Source organism: Bos indicus, chromosome 3, assembly GCF_029378745.1.
Source record: "Bos indicus isolate NIAB-ARS_2022 breed Sahiwal x Tharparkar chromosome 3, NIAB-ARS_B.indTharparkar_mat_pri_1.0, whole genome shotgun sequence".
Taxonomy (NCBI): Eukaryota; Metazoa; Chordata; class Mammalia; order Artiodactyla; family Bovidae; genus Bos; species Bos indicus.
This window is the reverse complement of record NC_091762.1, coordinates 85392888-85397830: the sequence shown is the minus strand read 5'-3', so window position 1 is coordinate 85397830 and position 4943 is coordinate 85392888. Positions and strand designations below refer to the sequence as shown.

Here is a 4943-nt window from a genome sequence, read left to right as displayed (position 1 = left end):
TCGAGAAGCAATAGGAGTCACACACTTACGTGTATCAGCAGGCTGGGAATTCAGGTAAGAGTTGATGCCATGAGTTTGAAATCCACAGAGTGGAACAACCAGCTGGGAATTCTGTTGGAACTTCTATGCTGCAGTCTTAAAACAGAATTCCTTCTTCAATTTTTCTCTCTCCCCTTGCATTTTACTATAAATGCAAGAAGGAAAAACCAAGCAGAATCTGGGATTCTTGGCAGTAACCTGGCTTGAAGATGCATCATTCCAGTCACATGTCTCTCTTCTCCCTGTGTGTCTTTAGATCATCTTCCCTCTGTGATTGTGTCTGTGTCCAAATATTCCCTTTTTGTAAGGACAACAGTCATAGCGGATTAGAGCCCAGTCTCAATTTAACTAGATTCTTTCTGTAAAGGCCCTATTTCCAGCTAAGACCACATTCTGAGGTACTAGGGCTTAAAACTTCAACAGGCCTCTTGAGGGGGAAAGCAATTCAAATCATAACATTATAGAAAAGACATTAGTTAGTCATTTACAAATAAGGTCAAGGATTATTTGCACGTGAAAAACCCTTACAAATCCACTCAGTATTCCACGTCCCACAGGTTGAAATGACTAAATTTAGTCCAAAGTTTGCAAACTTTGAAGCAGATTTTAGCTCAACTCCCTTGTTTTATAAACAGAAGAAATGAAGTTAAAAAATCAAACAAATATTTTAACTTAAAATGTAGTCCCACTGCAATGCTCCTACTCCACTTTCTGTCTATATACTATTTAAACAGAGACTCTAAAGAGGTCAGTTTTTCTAGTAATCAGAATATTTGGGTAACCAAATATACTATTTCCATGAACTTTATAAGTCTTTGATTGGGACTTCCCTGGTGGTACAATGGATGAGAAGCTGTCTGCCTATGCAGGGGACACGGGTTTGACCCCTGGTCTGGGAAGATTTCATGTGCCAAGAAGCAACTAAGCCCATGAGTCACAACTACTGAGACCACATGCTGTAACTCCTGAAGCCCAGGCACCCAGAGCCTGTGCTCCGCAACAAGAGAAGCCAGCACGGTGACAAGCCAGTGCATCACAGCTAGGGAGTGGACCCTACTCACGGCAACTAGAGAAAGCCCAAGTACAGCAATGAAGACCCAGCACAGCCAAAAATAACAAACATTTTTTTTTTAAGTCTGTGACTAGCTACAAATATTTATAATCATCTAAATGGAAAAATATAGTGTTCTAGAGTTACATTAGTCATCTCAGTCTAAATTATTACTTAGTATAGAAGGCCCTGAAGTCTTATTGGCTTGCAATGACAAAGCTGTATTCCTCACTCACATTACCTGTTCATCATGGGCCAACCCTGGCTCTGATCCACTTTATGTGGTTTATGCTAGTACCTAGACTGAGGAGCAGTCCCTTTCTGGCACATGCAGAAAGGAAAGGGAGGCCCAGGCACAAAGCATCTACGGGCTACACCAGAAACCCCTTTGCCCTTTCTCCACCAGCTTTACACACACCAAATAGCAAGCAACGAATGTATACCACTGGGAAAGGTGAAAGGGCATGAATAAAGATCCCCACTATGTAGCATGTGTCACAAGGAAAATGAGCAATAAGGATCAAGTATGTACATTGAGAAAAACCCTCCTGCACCACAATTCCCACCCTAAGCATGAGGCATTTTTAAAGGAAAGCTTATGATAGCTCGCTGCTGCTGCTGCATCACTTTAGTCGTGTCTGACTCTGTGCGACCCCATAGACGGCAGGCCACCAGGCTTCCCTGTCCCTGGGATTCTCCAGGCAAGAACACTGGAGCGGGTTGCCATTTCCTTCTCCAATGCACGAAAGTGAAAAGTGACAGTGAAGTCGCTCAGTCGTGTCCGACTCTAGCGACCCCATGGACTGCAGCCTACCAGGCTCCTCCATCCATGGGATTTTCTAGGCAAAAGTACTGGAGTGGGGTGCCAGTGCCTTCTCCGATGATAGCTTAAGGGCGATGATAGCAACAACAAAACCCAAGCCCCACTTAACAACTAACTAGATTTTTTCAACCCCAAAATTATTGTCCTAACAAGATGTGTGCCCATTTTTTTGAGTAAGTAAACATTTACTCAAGTTTCTCTTACTCTGCATGAGATGACTGGTATTCAATAAAAAATTATAAACACACAGAGAAAACAACACGTTGTCAAGAGAAAAAGAAACATTTCACAGTATCAAAATCAGAAAGGACTGAAGTGTTGGATTTTAACTATGGTTAATACATAAAGAATTCAGTGAAAAATATGAACATTAGCAGGAAATTTCAGCAAACAGATGGAAATCCTGAGTCAAATGGCAATAGAAGAAATAAAAAGGATTGCACTGGAGATGAAGAGTTCCCTTGTCAGACTCATCACCAAATTTGACACAGCCAAGGAAAGAATCCATGAATTTGAATTAGAAATTACTCAAATTAAGACACAAAGAGAAAAAAGTGAAAACCCAGCAAATAAAATGCACACAAACAAGCAGAAAAACAGAACAGAGCATTCAAAAACTGTGACAATATCAAACAGTCCAGCATATGTGTAATTGGAGTCTCAGAATGAAAAGAAAGAGACAATGATGCAGAAAGAATATTTGAAAAAATAAAGGCCAAAAATTTCACAGAAAAAAATTTACATCAAACCATAGATCCAAGAATCTCGGAGCACCCCAGGCAACGTGAAACCTAAAGACCCCATTTTGCTGGCCCTCTCCAGGACCCTATGAAATAGCAGAAGGAAATGTCCTTACTTCTCTTGATGAAGAAAGATTGAATATTTTATCTACATTCATATAAGGCGTTTGCCAAACACCATTTTCTCTATCTGCTACTTGGCTGAATTTGTTTGCCACTTCTCACAAGTACTTGCTGTTCCATCTTGAAGGTATTATTTAAATGTCATTTTTTTCTCTTTAATAAATTCTAATACAACATTGTTTTTAGAAAATATTTAGATAATCTAGCACCAAACTTGGCATAATTCTATACCATAGGGTTCCTATGATTTAGCTCTGAGGGGGCCATTTGTGAATCTCCTTTCAGAATTACGGGCAGGAGGTGAGCATGGGCATCTTCCACTTTTAGATGTCTATGTTTGCCTGAGAATTCTAGGGTTTCTGTTCCTAATCATAGCTTGAGGAGAGCAGGGAGCCTTCTGATGACTAACTTTTGTATTCTACACCCTTCAACTGCTTTCTCTTCATAGTTGGAGAATTGTCTGGTGGATTTGTTTCCTGGGGTCTAGGATATGATGCTTCCCAGGTGCACTAAAGGTAAAGAACATGCCTTGCCAATGCAGGAGATGTAAGAGATTCTGGCTGAATCCCTGGGTCAGGAATATCCCTTGGAGGAGGACAGGGCAACCCACTCCAGTATCCTTGCCTGGAGAATCCCTTGGACAGAGGAGCAAGTAAGTAAATAAGTGTTACTCGCTCAGTGGTGTCTGACTCTTTGCAGCCCCATGGACTGCAGCCCACCAGATTCCTCTGTTCATGAGGTTTCCCAGGCAAGAATACTGGAGTGGGTTGCCATTCCCTTCTCCAGGGGATCTTCCTGACCCAGGTATTGAACCTTGGTCTCCCACATTGCAGGCAGATTCTTTACCATCTAAGCCATCAGGGAAGTCTGGACAGACCATGGAGGCTGGTTGGCTACAGTCCATAAAGTCACAAAGAATCAGATATGACTGAAGCAACTTAAGAAGCACAGGATATGGTAGGAGAAAAAGCAAAGCAAAGTGAAGTCTCTCAGTCGTGTCCGACTCTTTGCCACCCTGTGGACTGTGTCCATGGGATTTTCCAGGCAAGAATACCGGAGTGGGTTGTCATTTCCTTCTCCAGGGAATCTTCCCGACCCAGGGATCGAACCCGGGTCTCCTGCATCATAGGCAGACGCTTTACCATCTGAGCCACCAGGGAAGTCTCTTATGGTAGGAGGGTTGGGGTGAATTCTTCCTGGCCTCGTCTTCTCCCAAACCTCTCTGTTACACCTAAGCTGGTTTTTTTTTTTAAATAAAAATAATAATTTTATTATTATCATTATTGTTTTTTCCAGTGACAGCCCACTTATGCAGCAATATTTACTTCTTATTTTCTGAGCATGGATGGGAAAATGTCACAAGATTAAATATATGCACACAAGAAAAGGAAGGGGGAGGGGTAGGAGAGAGGCTCAAGAGGGAGGGGATATATGTATATTTACAGCCGATTCAAGTTATTATACAGCAGAAACCAACACAATATTGTAAAGCAATTGTGCTCCAATTAAAAATAAAAACGAGATAAAAATCACATCAGTTTATTATATCACATAATATCACTACTGTCATGATTACATTATTGCATCACAATTAGTTCACTAAACAAACATTTCTTCATTGTTCCTGATACCAATCCATCTCCATTGTATACATAAAAATCAAGTAAAGCATGCTCCAGCAAACTCCAAAATTATTGATGACATATCTCCTATATCCTTCCAGCTCCCATCTCCTGACCTTTAGCTTGTGGGCTTTTGTATCTCTTAGTTTTGCTTTCCCTGCCTGGATCCTGAGAGTTCTTAACCTCTAACCCATTGACTCTTCCCCTGATTGTCTCAACCAGCATACTCCACCCTTGTTGGGTCATCCAGGGACCCACACCTCAGCACAGACTCTTCCCAGCAAGCACAGAGACTGTTTTAAAGGCTGGGCAGTAAAAGCAAAGGAACAAATCTTCAACTAGCTTCAACCAAAGTTTCTATTTCTCCCTTCCTTTCTTTCTTTCTTAAAAAATCTGCTCCAAAGTATGCAAACACGCATTGTGAAACATATTTCCCCTTTCTGTATATAAGAATATGAACACCTCGGTTGACATATGGGCTCATGTGTTTCTTCACCAAGGTGTGATGAGACTCGGAGCAGCATATGCGCCAGGTGATGGAGTTT

The 4943-nt window shown here is 41.5% G+C and overlaps 1 non-coding gene across 1 annotated transcript; it reads right to left on the bottom strand.

The window, feature by feature from the left end:
* Window positions 1-3864: 3864 nt before the first annotated feature.
* Window positions 3865-3936, bottom strand: TRNAH-AUG (transfer RNA histidin (anticodon AUG)). The gene has a single exon. It is a non-coding gene; the product is annotated as a tRNA-His (tRNA).
* Between the last annotated feature and the right edge of the window lie 1007 nt (window positions 3937-4943).